Here is a 16039-nt window from a genome sequence, read left to right as displayed (position 1 = left end):
TAGCACCTGGCTGGGCTGGTAGAAACAGGAAAATGAGTTCAAGATCAACCGTAGCTGTCAATAGAACCTCCTTGGTAGTGTATACAACGTTTGTGTACATACATACATACATACATACATACATACATACATACATACATACATACATACATACATACATACATACATGCGCATGTATCTATATGAAGGTGTTAGAACTCCTGGAGCAGGGTTGGGGATTTGGCTCAGTGGTAGAGCGCTTGCCTAGCAAGCGCAAGGCCCTGGGTTCGGTCCCCAGCTCCGAAAAAGAATAGAAAAAAAAAAAAAAAAAAAAAAAACCTCCTGGAGCTGTAGTTACAGACGGTGATAAGCTGCCATGTGGGTGACAGAAATTGACCCCAGGTCCTTCGGAAGAGCAGTCAGCACTCTTAACCACTGAGCCATCTCTCCAGCCCCAACGTAATAGATCTTAACAATCATCGTATGCAGTTACTACATTCACAGAACAATTTCAGAGGATCAGGTGATTTTATTTTTTTTCAAAAGCATGCTGCAAGTTGGCATCCCAACAGGTCCCTTTTGCTGTTATGCCGACCCACAGTAAGGACTTTACTGATCCTAAATTAATACTAAACTGGGCCATGGTGGCACATGTATTTAATTCCAACACTTGGGAGGCAGAAGCAGGCAGATCTCTTGACTTCAAGACCAAACTGGTCTACAGAGTGAGTTCCAGGACAGCCAAGGCTATACAAAGAAACTGTGTCTCAAAAGAAAAAAAAAACTAAATTAAGCCAATATTTATTTTAGAATACTAAGTATCCTGCTAAGTGTAGTATGTTCTCTCAGGGCCACATGCACATCTTTACAAGAGGAAGCCATGCCCTCAAAGAAATATGATTCCTCCCCTTCCAGTTCACAATTCTTGGGGGGAGGCTCATGAATCCTTTCCTAGTCCATGCTAGAATGTTGACTGGCTGATCTTGTGCGGGTCTTAAGCAAGCATCCACAGCTGCTTTGAGTCCATGAGTGTAGGAGTCCTGTCATGTCCAGAAGATGCTGTTACATAGCCTCAGCCCTCCTCCCAGCCTCTGAACTGAGTCTCTGTGTAATTCTCACTGACTTTGCACTTGCTGTGTACAGCAGGCTAGCCTAGAAACCAGAGCTCTGCTGCCCCTGCCTCTCAAGTGCTGTGAATAAAGGTGTGTACCACTGCCATGCACCTCTGGCTTTTATAATCTACTTTCTCTGCGGTGATGGCTCCTGAGCTTGGGAGCCTGGGGCGGGGGTGGGGTAGGGGGGGATGACATAGATGTCCCATTTGTCACTGAGCACTCCACAGACACTCTATGTGGTATTCCCTTCTTAACCACTGAGCCATCGCTCTAGCCCCTATGGCCTGAATTTTATTTCATCTTTTCACAAGTTTTAGTTGCTAGAGGGGAGGCTGAATGGAATGGAATTACTCTCTTCCTGAGAGCTTGTAATAACTGAGGCTTGTAAGCATAGGGAATAGTTTCATAGCCTAGGACTCGATCTGGTTCTGAACAACCCCTCTTCTAATAATCCAGCCTCAATCCTTTACTGCACATATTACGCGCAAACGTCCTCTCTGAGTGATGCATCTAGCAATCTCGGACCCAAACCTGCATTAGGCACATGCTCCTCTCTCTGTAAAATAGTATAAGTTTCTCTATCCCGATATAATCAAATTTAGACAGTTTTATCCAGTTATGTCTCTACTGCATCCTGCTACAGGATAGGGATATTATCCAGCCTGAGCTCTTTCTTTCAGGATGCATGCACAGTACAGCAAATCTGCCGCCCCAAACAAACTTTCAGAGAGAATTCCCCATTTACTAACTTATGCCAGTGCATAGCTGGGTGTGCACATGATTAAAGTCGGGTCTTATAGGAAGGGATATATACAGTTGAAAAAATTATTATCTGGCCTAACACATCAGTAGCCTAGAGAACTGGCCATCCCATACCCCTTAGGCATCAAGCTCCAACTCTTGACTCCTAAAAGGAAGCCTCAGACAATTGGCCCTCTCGGCTCTGTACTATATAGCTTTGCTCCCTATAAACTTGCTTGTTGCAAATCTGTGTGAGCCATTATGTGCTGGTTAGTGTCCACCAGTGTGACTCAGACTAGAGTCATATGGGAAAAAGGAACCTCAGCTGGAATTGCTTCCTTCCATCAGATTGCCCTGGGGCATGCCTGCCAGGCATTTTCTACCTTTTTTTTTTTTAAGATTATTTTTATGTGTATGAATGCTTTACTTGCATGTATTTAACTGTATGTACTGGGGGGGGGGGGCGTGCCTGGTGCCCATAGCAGCATCCCTGGAACTGGAGTTATAAACAGAGGAGAGATACCATGTACTAGAAATTTAATCCAAACCCTCTGGAAGAGCATTATGGGCTCTTGAACACTGGGCCATCTTTCCAGCTCCAAATTTTCTTGATTAATGATGATGTGGAGTGCAGCTCACTGTAGGCAGCGCCACCTTTGAGCAGGTAATCCTGGGTGGTATGAAAAGGCCGATGGGGCTGGAGATGACTCAGGGGTTGGGACCATTGGCTGCTCTTGCAGAAGACTCCAGCTCATTTCCCAGTACCCTCAGGGCAGCTCACAGCTAGCTGTCTGTGGCTCCAGTCTCCAGGGGATCTGACACTGTCACACACAAAGGCAAAAAACACCAATGCACATATAATAAAAATACATAATTTTTTTTTAAAAGGTTAACAAGTCCTGGGGAGCAAGCTACTTCATGGCCTCTACCTTAGTTTCTGCCTTCAGGTTTCTTCCCTGACTTACCTCAATGGTCTGTAACCAGCAAACTGAAATAAAACTTTGCCCCACCCTTGTTTCCGGGTCAGTATTTTATCATAACAATAGAAAGGTAAATACAGCCAGCACTTCATTTTAAATTCTTAGGCAAAAAGGCCAAGAACCAGGAACCCCAGGACACTGCCTGCTAGTCACAGACTCATTTCCTTTCACATAGTTCTGTCTCTGTTTCTTGGTAATAGGAGCAGAAAGCCTTAGATTCTGCTTATAATGCCATCGGAATCCTCTGGCCTTTAGTACTTCTCAAAAGTGTGTGTATTTCCACCACGTGGCAGACCGAGCTGAGGTACCGGAAGTGCCTTTTTAGTCTTCCTTCTGCAACAATCCGTAGACACAAACAAAAGAGTTCACTTGGTCTTTAAATGCTTAACATCAGACGCCTGGCGTTTAAGCCATCTCACAATCCTGCTTTAACGTACCCTTCCAGATAGAGCGCTCTTGCTTTGCCTCCTCCAATCCAGTCTGGTCTCTAACCCAAAAGGGCCTTGAATTTATAACCTTCCTGCCTCTCTCTCCAGAGTCCTGGGATTACTGACATGTACCACTAGCCGCAGGGTTTACTCTGTGCTAGAGAACAAGCCCAGCGTTTCGTGTGTACACTTGGCAAGCCCCTTACCCAATGAGCTTCATTCTTCCATATTTATCACTCTGTAACACAGAAAATACTACATCTTCCCTTAGCACTGAGACTGCCCTGGAGCTCCTGAGTCTCTCTGCTCCCTGTGAACCACTTGAAATGCCACACCTCATCTTTACCTACACGGTCCATGTTTCAAGTAAAAATCCATCTACTGATGATCATATAGTGATGTCTATGTAAATAAGTTAAAATGGCCAAACCAAACAAGCAGAGGCTTTTCCAGAGGTTTGTCCAGAGCTTGCTATACTAGGGCGTCTATGACCGCCATGTTTACAGACTCAAAGACACACAGAGTAGAAAAGCTTTGTAGTAGAAAACACTTTGAGACAGTTCTGATTGCCGGGTGTGTGGCTCACTTTGTTCTAGCACTCTAGAGGCTAAAACAGGATGATTAGGAGCTCAAGGCCAGCCTTAGCTGCACAGCATGTTCAAAGATATCATGCGCTACATGAGGTGCTGTCTGAAAAAGCAACAAACACAAAAATGTCCTGGTTAAAGGTGGACTTGTGTGGGGAACCCTGCAGGAATGGGCAAGCAAATGAACCTCAAAGACATGAGACAACTCGATTCAGATTGATTTCATAAACCTGGGTCATAACTTTCAGAGATTCTGATGTCACGGAATTAACTGCCAGTATATTTAAACCCAGCATTATTTGGGAAAAGGTATCCTGATGCACAATCTCTGGTGCACAAGAAAGCATAATTACATTGAAACTCAACTCAGGGTACATATTATTTCTTCCAAGAAATAATATTCTGGAGATAGGATACCTGTATTCTGTATTAGGCTATAGACCCAAGGAAGACTACAGCCCGGTCTCCATCAAACAGATAGAGGTCATTTGGGCTATTAGCTACCTGTGGTCCTGCATGTGGGACCTCTGGGTAGCCTCTGGCTATATAGATAATGTAAGAGTCATTTAGACTATTGGCATCTCTGGTCCTTGTTGTGGAAGCTTGGGGAGCCCCTGGATGAAAGGCTCATTTCAATTACTGGGTGTGTCTGATTCTAGCTATAGGGACTTGGGTATGGCCTGACCCAGTGATCACGCCAATCACTAGGAGGTATTAATCAATCACCTCCAATCCCCAGCTTTCTGGATGGAAGAACAGGTTCTACACCCATTTCTCTGAGAGGACCATCCTGTGTACCTAACGGTCATGATTTCCCTGGAGATCTGTGGGCACAAGGACCTTCGTACTGGGCTCCCAACAGGCTTGGTACTTTTCACAGAAAAGGCTGAAGAGAAAGAAAATTGCCAGGAGTTTGAGGTTTGAGGGCAGCAGGGGTTATACGGCAAGTCTCTGTCTCAAAGTAAGCAAGCAAACAAACCCGAAACAAAAAAGACAAAGACAAGAATAAGGCAGGGAGGGAGAGGAGAAGGTCCTGATTAGATACTAGGAGTCCGTCCTCTGTGAACACCTCACAGGCTTGGTTAGAAGCTGTCTACTGTGGGCACCTCACACTGTGGACATCTGTTCACACATTCTATTAGGGTCTGTCCACTCTGTGCCCTCACATATTTTGGATAGGGGAACATAGGTGTCTTCTTCTAGCTTGTCTCAAATTGGGAGCAAGGGTATAAATTAGGGAAGCCGTCAAATATTAATCAGGTCCTGAATATTTGGAGCTGGCCCAGAAGTTATAAATTGACTTTTTGGTTGTCACCGGAGAGCTTCCTGCAAGTCTGACTTACACCAAGCTGGCTTCCTGTGACAGTGTTTATAGCTGAGGGTTGATTTCTTGTGCAATCTGCTGCTGGTTGTCCATCAGACTTCACAGGATATAAATAAGTGGTCTGATTGTTTAAGGGATTAATGTCACTCAGACCCCAACGAAAACAGCTAGAATCATAATTCAGTGATTTATGCATGTTTTTGTTTGTTTGTTGTTTGCTTTTTGGTTTTGTTTTTTTGTTTTTTTGTTTTTTTGTTTTTTTGAGTCCAGGCTGATCTCAAGCCTGATACATCGTCACCCTTTCAACTCTCCCTCCCTGGATTTAGTAGCCTGGCTGAGTTTGAGACCAACATGGTCTGCTTGGTGAGTTTCAGTCCACCAGTCCATCCAGGACTGAGGGGGGTGATAACTTGTCTGAAGATAACCAGAAACAACCTTACAACCTTCCCCTCACCCACATCAGGTCAATCCAGGGACAGCCTCCGCTCTATACACCCACAATCAATCACAGAAAAGCCACTTTGGGATGGTTTATTTTGCCAGTTCATGATTTCTATCTCAGGTAGAGCAGGTTTCTCTCGTTACCATTAAGGAGCTGATAACATCCAGGACTATTAGCCCTGCGTAGCGTGCCAGCCAGTCTCCAGTAACTACAGCGGAAACTCCTAGAAGGGCCAGCTAGAAAACCACAGGAATCTCTCCTGGCTCCACTACCAGGAATACTGCAAAATAAGATTCAGGCTCTGGATGCTGGGAGAGCCACTGAGAGCCAGGTAGCTGCCGCCAGTCAGAGCCCAGAGCAGCTAACACTAAGGAAGCTGCCCTTTGCCTACTTTTGATTCCAATCTACACTGGAAAAAGAAGCCAGACATGACAGCACACTCACATAATCCACTTAGGATCAGAGAGGCAGGAGGATCAGTATTTCGAGGTCATAGCAAGATCAAGGCTGGCCCAGGTAGGTGCATGAGACCTTGTCTCAAAAAACCTACTGATAGGACCTGCCTGCCTGTTGTTTCTACCAATGAATTTTATGTTAGTTACTTCTTGGTTACTGTAATAAAACATCAGGAGCGAAACAACTTATAGAAGAAAGAGTTTTGGGTGTAAGGTTCAAGAGTTCATCACTATGAAGGTAAGAGACACACAGTAGCAAGCACGGAGGCTGGAGCAGGAAGCCGAGAGCACACATCATTTGCTTTTTTTTTTTCCCCCGGGAGCTGAGGACCAAACCCAGGGCCTTGCGCTTGCTAGGCAAACGCTCTACCAATGAGCTAAATCCCCAACCCTGCTTTGTTTTTAAAGATTTAAGTATTTCATGTGTAGCAGAAAGGGGCATTGGTTCCCACTAGAAATGGTTGTGAGCCACCATGTGGTTGCTGGGTATTGAACTTGGGGCCTTGAGAACAGTGCCCATAACCACTGCGCCATCTCTCCAGCCCAGTTCACATCTTGAAGTGTGAGCGCAAAGCAGAGAGGAGAAACCAGGAAGGGCGAGAGTTTTTAAACTCTCAAAGCCCTCCTCCACTGCACACTTTCTCCAACAAGACTGAACCATTGCTCTTAAACATCCCAAAACAGTGTTACCCGCCAGGATTCAAGTGTTCAAACCCACGAGTCTGTGGGACACGTGTTCACCCAAACCAAGAGAGATCTGAAAAGAGCCTTGATCTATGAATTTCTTTTATCCTGTAACTATAAAAATTCCGTGATTTCTATAATCATATCTGGGGGTGGCACATTCTGGTTTCCTACAGATGTAAGCCTGAAAAAAAAAATTAGCAATTTGACAAGGGAACAGCAGTTTTATCCAAGGTGGCTTACAATATTTTGTCAATATGAGATGATGACTCTTTAAAGGAAATGGCAAAGTAGTTTATTCTAAGCCAAATATGTGCGACAATGGAGAAACATGGATTCAAGCTATACGGAATAACATGCTCCTCCCTGGAAGGGGGTCACGTGCCCTTTCATAACAGCAGAGCCAAGGAAATCCTTAAGTGGATGGGTTTACCAGTTACACTGATGGAGCATCGGGGAGCCTAATACGGCACACAGCGGAAATCCCCTCTGTAGGTTCCAGAAGTTCTTACCATTCTTTTTTTTTTTTAGAATCTTTTTTTTTTTTTTTCGGAGCTGGGGACCGAACCCAGGGCCTTGTGCTCCCTAGGCAAGGGCTTTACCACTGAGCTAAATCCCCAACCCCAGTTCTTACCATTCTTAAGTGTCAGGGACAGTGGAGGCTAGACGTCTGTCTGCTAAGCTTACTGATAAGTCGCAAGAAGCCTACTTATTAATTAGGTCAATATAGAGGCTGGCGATACGTGGCTGTTAAAAGGGACTAGAGAGGTGTTGGAAGGATGGCTCAGTGGTTGAGAGTGCTTGCTGTTCTCTCAGAGGAGCACAAGGAGTTTGGTGTCCAGCACCCACATTTTATGAGCAGGCCTCTGAGGACACTGCATGTGTGCATAGAGACATGCACACATATGTAGATATCCCTAGATAATTGTGCTGCTTGATTTGAACATTCCATTTCTCCACCATCATGGTGTCCTAGTCAGCCCAAACCGTGTGTTCAATATTCATTAAGAATGTGCCATTGGGGGTTGGGGATTTAGCTCAGTGGTAGAGCGCTTGCCTAGGAAGCGCAAGGCCCTGGGTTCGGTCCCCAGCTCCGAAAAAAAGAACCAAAAAATAAAAAAATAAAAAAAAGAATGTGCCATCGGGACTGGAGAGATGGCTCAGTAGTCAAGAGCACTGGATGCTGTTCTTAGAGGACCTGGGTTCAGTTCCCAGCAACCACATGGCAGGTCACGACTGTTTGTAACTCCAGTTCGAGGGGATCTGACATCCTTACACGGGCAGACATTCAGGCACATAAAGATAAATTTAAAAAAGGCGGGGGGCTGGAGAGATGGCTCAGGTGTTAAGAGCACTAACTGCTCTTCCAGAGGTCCTGAGTTCAATTCCCACAAACCACATGGTGGTTCACAACCATCTGTAATGGAATCTGATCCCCTCTGTTGGTGTGTCTGAAGACAGCTACAATATACTCGTATAAAATAAAATAAATAAATATATCTTTAAAAAAATATAAAGGAATATGCCATCGGGCTTCTTCAGTTCTCAGTTGGTTTATCTGGGCACTGTATGGGATGTCTGAGCTTCTGACAGGGCATTATGAACCAGAGATTGTTTGGGCTTTCATTATTTTTTAGACCTAGAACTAAGCCATCCACCTCCAAAAAAAAAAAAAAAAAAAAAAAAATTGGTTCTTGTGGTGCTTGTTTCTGCGGCAAATTCATGAAGCAGTTCATGTTGCAAAGGGGAAAAAAGGGAGACATATATTTTAAAAAAGAAAGGAAAAGAAGGGCACTCGTGTCGTAAGCCTTTACTCTCAGCACTGGGAGGGTGGGGGGTAGAAGCAGGTGGATCTCAGAGTTGGAGGCCAGCCTATTCTACAGAGTGAGTGAGTTCCAGGACAGCCAGGGCTACACGGAGAACAAAACAAACAAAACGTAAAGAAAATAAAGATTCTGGAAGATAGGGCTGACCGAGGTTTTCTTTCCCGCCTTCTCTCATTTGCTGGTCTATGCACATCACTTTACCAAGTGTTGGTCTATCCGTGGGCGCCGCGCCCACGTGTTTCCCAGCCTGGGCGCCGGCCCCGAAGGCACAGCCTGAATTGCCCTGGCTACCTCCGGTTCCAGCCCCTAGCTTTGTCACCCGGATTACTAAGAGGATATGATGTAGAAGGCAACCGCCGAGGCTGAGGTCCGCCTGCGGTCAACCACCAACCAACACCAGGGCGGGCCCAGCAGGCGCAGCCCGCGCTTGAGACCACGCCCTGGGACTGCTGACGTCACCATCCTTGAGCCCGCGCACGCGGCTTCAGGGCGGGGCTGCGTGATGTCGTTACATGCGCGCGCCGCTCGCTGCTGTGGCCATAACTTTACGGACACGTGTGCGCATTCAGATGGCAGCCATGGTTGGCGGCTCCTTTGTCGCATGTGCTGCGGCCCTCACCTTTTCTGCATCCGTCGTCATCAGGGTACAGGCGCGGTGCAGGGCTACTTCGAGTCCAGGTAGGAATTGGGGAGCTCGGTAGCAGGAGGTTAGCCTGCGGTGAAGCAGGGACGTTTTCCCCGTGGGGAAACACGTGCCACCGGGTGATTCACGCCTGTTTCTAGGGGATTCCCTTTAAACCTCAGCGAGTCCTGCGGGAAGCAAGCGGGGTCTCCCCTCAAGAGATTTTTTTTTTAATTTTCTTTTTACGAAAGAACGTTTGGAGGGCATACAACTGGGTGATAGGCCCAGGCTGGAGCTGAATGTGTCTTGTCTCCCCTCCTAGGTGGGCATCGAGGCCAGGTGAGTGGCCCCATAACGTGGAAGGGATGATCGAGTTCTTCTAGAAGATGTCCTGGTAAGTCAGTTGTGAAAGAAAGGTGGCCTCTTCCAGAGAGCCTTACTCTTCAGCCAGAACAGAGGTTATCTGGGGCCTCTGAAGCCAAACTCCGTCGTATCTTGAATTCACATTCAGGACTAATCTCCCAAGAGTTCTCAAGGGAAGGAGAGACTGCGATGTGGACTGTGGGTTGTACAGGGTTTTCGTAATGCACTTAGCAAGCCTCCAGCGTGCTTGGGTCTGCCGTGACCCTGTGCATTCCTACAGTGCTTGCCAAAACAATTGTGAAGTGGTTTGAGGCCTTGCCCTGCTCTCTCCAGAGCAAGGTTATAGAAATTTCAGACAGTACGACAGATACCTGGCGCCTGGGTAAGTCACAAGGGAGTAGAGTTTGTTTCTGTGGTCCAGAGTTAATGCAAACTATTAAGTCCTTAAAACAATTACAAAATACAGCATGAGTTCAAGTAAAACTCGAGGTGTGGTCACATGGTGTTTGCTCCAGGTGGGCCCTGGGCCTGGTTCTTAGCAAGCAAGAAAACCAGGATCGGAGAGACCCAAGATGGTAGAAGCCTGGCCCGTGTGCCAATAGCTAAGGAAGGCGTCCCTGTAGCGGAAGGCATTGGTGTTGGGAGGTATTTTTTGGCATTAAGACAACCAGTTAGGTGAGGGTGACCTTGAACTCCCAATCCTTAAGCATGGACCTTCGTGCTTTACCTTGGGTATGTTTCGTGCCAGGGTCTCTGGCCCTTTGAACTCAGATCTGCCTGTCATTTCCTCCCAAGTGCTGGGGTGAAGAGTGCCACCACACCAGGCCCCCATTTCAAATCTTATGTATATGAGCACTCTGTCCTATTCAGACACACCAGGAGAGGGCATCGGATCCCATTACGCTGCTTGTGAGCAACCACGTGGTTGCTGAGTTGAGCTTGAGACCTCTGGAAGAGCAGTCAGTGCTGAGCCATCACTCCAGCCCCTTAACTCAAACCTTTATTCTGTTTTGTGTGCATGTCCCTGTGTGTGGGCCCGTGGATAGCATAGATCATAGCGGTCAGAGAAGAATTGCAGGAATTGGTTTTCTTTCCCACCATGTGGGTCCTGGAGACTAAACTCGGGTGGTTGTAAGGCAGGGCAGCAAGTGCTTTTCTCTGCTGAGGCTGTCGTTGACACACGTTACTGTGTGAAGTGGTTGTTTGTCCAGGGGTTGTGAGGTTGAAATTTGATAGCAGGCATCTCCCATGCTGTTTTCTCAAGGGCCAGTCGTGGCTGAGTTGTGCTAAAGGGAAGTGTCCTGCTCTTAGCTGTGGGGTGTAAGGTCTGTGGACGGTTGGCAGCTTAGTGTTATGTGTTTGGCTCACCGACGCTTCCTTCCGTCTAGGAAACCTAAGTTGCTGGAGCTCGAAGTGACTTGATGGCACTTCAGAACCATCGGGCTGTTTCATGGAACTTCCACTGAAGCGGTAAGTGTGCAAGAAGACACTCTTAGGTCACATCTGGAATTTTGTCTCCTGTCAATTAGGCTGGCCTCAAAGTTGCTACGTAGCCAAGGGTGGCTTTGAACTCCTGATCTGGCTTTGAACTCCTGATCTCATGCTTCCATCTCCCAGGAGTTTGAATTATGGGCCTGGGCCAGAAAGCTCAGGCTCCGCTTCTGTTTGACTTAGTAGTTGTCCCGTCATTCAGTCACCTGGCTACAAAAAGTGTATTTAAAAACAAACGAGGGCTGGAGAGATGGCTTAGGTTAAAAGCACTGACTGCTCTTCCAGAGGTCCTGAGTTCAATTCCCAGCAACCACATGGTGGCTCACAACCATCTGGAGTGGGATCTGATGCCCTCTTCTGGTGTGTCTGAAGACAGCGACAGTGTACTCACATATATATAAAATAAAACAGGAAGCCTGTGACCTTTCCATGTAATGAGTCGTATGACTAAATCTCAGAAAGGTTAGCTGTGTTGAAGTTTATGAAACTATTTTGAAATAGACTTTCTGGGTCCTGGTTCTTGTAGATGGCATTTGCCTCTGGTTTGATTTCATCATGGTGTACATGAGGTCATGTGTCTTGCCGGAATGGGAGTGGACCATGGACCTCATGGCTTACTGGGGGTGCAGTCTAGCTAGGCTTTGTTACTGCCCCTCAGGGCAGTGGGCTTTTACAACAGCCCTTAATCTTGTGATAGTACCTCCTTATCACAGCATTACTTGGTGTTTCTAATCTTTGCAGGTGCGGAAATGGAGACTGAAATGAGACTCCAGCTGTGTTGATCGCTTTTGAAGCCTCCTTGGCCTTTAACAAAGCAATCCGTAGTTTCTGGTTCCTGGCCTAAGCTTGATTCTATCTATGTGTTTGTCCTCCTCCCAGACTCCTTCAGATTTTGAATAAGGAACCCAGCTGTGCCTATTGTCTGACATCTGAATAGAATGAACCGCAGCCATTGTAGCCAGCTAGAGGAAAACACATCTGCTAATCAGTGCTTCTGGACACTAGATCAGGCCAGACTGGGCTTCGAAAGTCCCAGTCTCAAATAAATGTGATTTTATATATAATTGTCTTAGCCTGTTTTCTTTCCACATTACATGTGGGGGGGGGGCAAACTGACTCTGGTGGCAGCCCAAATGAACCAAGGTGCCTTTCCATTCTCAATCAAGCACGTGCAGATGACGACGACACACACCATACTGGATACATACTTTCAATGACCGTTTGGAACTTTGGTTGAATGGAGGAGGGTTGCTGCAGTTGTGGTCACATCAAGGCTTAGTTGGGATGAGGTACAAAGGGACTACCTCGAGATCCTGAGGATCTGCTCTTGGCTGATAGAGTTGAGGGCCTAGCAGTCAAGGGTATGTGTTTCCAGTCCCTGTATCAGGCAGTCAAACCGGTTCTAGAGGATAACCTGGCATTCCCTGTCTCTTCCCATCCCAGGGTACATAATTTGGTCCAGGCAGTGGTTGAGCGCTCCTTTAATCTCAGCACTGGAGAGGCAGGCGAATCTCCAGTGAGCTTGAGGCCATTTTGAGTGTGTTTGAAAACCCATATCTTACTCTTCATATACCAATAATTGTCAGGACCAAGAATAGGAAGCCAAGTAAGGGATATTCCCGAGTATCGACTATTCAGCCTAAAAGTATAGTCTGTCCATGGGTATGTCCGCAGACTAGCTCACACAGGCATTGTTATGAAATATAGTGGGCAAGGCCTGGCCAAGTCGGCCATTGAAGGTACAATGAGTAAATTTTAGTTTTCATTACTACAGACAGCGAATGAATGGGACAGTACCCAGACATGCCAGGCCCTCAACAAAAACTACCCAAACAAGAGACCATCCACTCCCGCGCCCAAATGCACACACACAAACTTTAAAAATGGGTTAAAAAACTATGATTCATGGGTTAGAGGGATGGAAGTTAACACTGCTCTTCCAGAGATGCTGAGTTTACTTCCCAGCAACTACATGGCTCACCGTCCATGTTGGGATCCAATTTCCTCTTCGGGTGTGCATGAAGATGGCACTCATTAAATTTTATATATATATATAAAGCTATGGTTCAATTTTATGGGGGAAGCTAAGGTATGGGTGGCAAGACAGTTGTAAAGACCATACTGGTGGGTGCCAACAAAAGATGCTTCGTGCTGGGAGACACATATACCCAAAGATGGTCGATTTGCCACTAAACTAGACAGTGAAACTGCCAGGGTTTCCTTAGTCCCTAGCAGACTGGAGTGGGTGGTGGCTCCACCCTCTTGCCCTATCTGCAAGCTTGATATAAGGGAGCTTCAAGCGGGAACCGCCTGACCAACTCTTCTCTTAAAATAACTGAAGCTTCTGGGTTTGGTGTGGAAAGGGCCCATAGTTGGTTCAATCCAGGGAGAAATTAATATGTCGTCTTTTTAGCTTCAATAGTAACTCCTGTGTGGGTCATGCCAGAGTCTCAATCACGTGCTGACAGGGTGTAGAAACAATCAGAGTCTAATGCTACACCTGAGAGTCAACTTCGAACCTAAGAATGATCTTGGGATTTTTAAGTGGTTAGAAGAAAAAAACCCCAAATACACTATACCATGACAGGTGTAATATTAGATGATGACAGAGTTCCGTGTTTCAGACGTTAACTGGAACTCACCCATGTCCCTTCTTAACTTGAACCACCACAAGTCCCAGAGCTTTTCAAGGCCTGGGGTTTTTTTGCGAAGTGAAACCCAAGGGTGGGAGTCCCCGGGTTGGGGAAACCCTACCAGAGCACCGCCCCAGAAGGCTGCAGATGGAATGTTCTCATATCAGGCTTAAACTGAGGCAGCGTGGCTTGGGCTGAAGGGCTGTACTGCTCCAGGGAGGAGCCGGAGCCCTACCACTGGATCTAGGACAGTTTAGACCAGTGGCTCATCTTCTCACTAACGGTGCCTGCTTTTACCACATGGTGGATTAGAACTTACAATTTCATTAGACGTTTGCATTATCAAGGAATTTTAAAAATCAAATGGAATGGTTGGAATACAACTGTCAGCCGATGATAATGATGCACGTCTTTAATCCCAGCATGTGGGGGGCGACGCCGGCCTGTAGAGCTAGTTCCGGGACAGTCAGGGGCACACAGAGAAACCCTGTTTCAAAAAACGAAGCAAAACCAAAACAAAATACAATTGTCAGATCACCTATGAATACAAGGTCTCTCTCTAAGCTGGCCTGCAAATAACTTATTTGGGAACGTTTAGCCTCCTCCCAGCATAGGAGAAGGGAGCAGAGAGAGCTGCTTGCTGGCAGACCCTGTGATCAGGAGGGAGGACTGCACAGAGAAACCTGAGTGTCACCTAGCCATTTTAAAATGTTTAATGTTAACCCAACAATGGGCTGAGAACTATGAGAGCTTGGAGCCCAGAGCTCCAAGAGATAATGGTCTTATCTCAGAGGCTGGATGAAAGAGTGTATGCAAGAGGGTCCTACCAAAGGGTGGCCCACTAGAGGGCTGCACGGTGCACTCCTCCCCTCCCTTGTAACTGTGGTGAGAAATTGCAGGGTGCTGAGTGCCTGCCCCCACATCTGCTGGGTCAGGCAGGAAGTCTATGGTTTAAACTCCATTGTGCCCACGCCTGGCTAATGTTGAGCTCTGGGGCAGCAAATATGTGGCTGGGTAACCACAAGGGGTCAAGAAATATCTGTTGGGCTGGAGAGATGGCTCAGAAGTTAAGAGCACTGGCTGCTCCTCCAGAGGGCTACAGTTTACAGCTGTCCAGCCCTCTAGCCCTCTGCAGACACCCGGCATGCATGTGGCGCACTTACACAGGCGGACAAAGATGTTTCAAAATAGATGTTTCAAATTTGAAAAGAACTATCCCTTTTGTTGGGCCTGGTACAATTCCTAGCTACTTTGGGGGAGCTGAGGCAGGAGGCCAGCTTGGACTACAGAGATAGAGGAAAGAAGAACGAGAAGAAGAGGCAAGGGAAAGGGGGGTCTCTATGAGCAAGCAGATTAGGTGCAGCCAAGGTTGGAAACCAACCCTCAAAAATCTTGTGGCAAGTAGGGGCTTCTGTTGTTTTGAGACAGTCTTGCTATATCAGGCTTTCAACTCACGTAGACTATGTGGGCCTTGAATTTATGACAACCCTCCTGCCTTTGCCTCAGCGACCTCCACCTCCACCTCCTTTTTATTTTTCGGAGCTGGGGACCGAACCCAGGGCCTTGCATTTGCTAGGCAAGCGCTCTACCACTGAGCTAAATCCCCAACCACCCCCCCCTTTTTTTTAAGAGACAGAGTTTCTCTGTGTAGCCCAGGCTATCCTGTAGATCACTCTGTAAACCAGGCTGGGATCAGCCTGTCTTTGCCTCCTGAGTGCTAGGATTAAAGGCATGAGCCACCACACCCTGTTATCTTCCAAATTCTCCTGATACAAGGTATAGTCCAGACTGGTCTCAAACTTGCAGTAAGGTACAACTGTGAACTTGTGCTCCTTCTCCAAATGTTGGGACTGCAGACATGCACTACCATGTCCAGAGTTGTTTGTTTTTGTTAGTTAGTTAGTTAGTTAGTTAGTTAGTTAGTTAGTTAGTTAGTTTTTTGAGATAGACTTTCTCAGTGTAACCAGCCCTGGCTATCCTGAACTAGTTTTGTAGTCCAGGCTGGCCATGAACTCACAGAGATCCCCTTGCCTCTGCCTCTCAAGTGCTAGGATTAAAGGCTTGTGGCACCATGTCTGGCATCTGTGCCCAGTTTTTAATAGTGCTCTGAAGATTGAACCCAGGGCTCTGTGAACATTGGGCAAACATTCTACCAACTGAGTTACATTCCCAGCCTGCCCATAATCTTTGGAGTGCTTGGGAGTACAAGTACGTACCCCCATGCCTTGCTTGGAAAGAGCTTGGAGGAGGCCAATAAAGATCCCATCAGAACAAACCGTTAGGCACAGGCTTTGCGGGCCAGGGAGCAGGAAACAGTGCCTGAAGCACCCAGGCAAGGGAGTAGCAAGTGGGCAGGGCCAAACTCCCCC

The 16039-nt window shown here is 46.8% G+C and overlaps 1 long non-coding RNA gene and 1 other non-coding gene across 3 annotated transcripts; both read left to right on the top strand.

Annotated features, from left to right (window-relative positions):
- The first annotated feature begins 9100 nt into the window (after window positions 1-9100).
- On the top strand, window positions 9101-12101 carry LOC102547700 (uncharacterized). 2 transcript variants are annotated; one of them, XR_015637547.1, is made up of 4 exons: window positions 9101-9239; window positions 9506-9577; window positions 10935-11016; window positions 11917-12101. It is a non-coding gene; the product is annotated as an uncharacterized LOC102547700 (long non-coding RNA). The 2 variants fall into 2 exon arrangements; XR_015637546.1 differs by having other exon boundaries at window positions 11779-12101.
- Window positions 9775-9907, top strand: LOC134478783 (small nucleolar RNA SNORA9). Its single transcript, XR_015637763.1, has one exon. It is a non-coding gene; the product is annotated as a small nucleolar RNA SNORA9 (small nucleolar RNA).
- Window positions 12102-16039: the final 3938 nt, after the last annotated feature.

The sequence above is a fragment of the Rattus norvegicus genome, chromosome 14 (genome assembly GCF_021556685.1).
Source record: "Rattus norvegicus strain SHRSP/BbbUtx chromosome 14, alternate assembly SHRSP_T2T, whole genome shotgun sequence".
Lineage (NCBI taxonomy): Eukaryota > Metazoa > Chordata > Mammalia > Rodentia > Muridae > Rattus > Rattus norvegicus.
The sequence above is the reverse complement of the archived record's forward strand: the minus strand, read 5'-3'. Positions and strand labels throughout refer to the sequence as shown.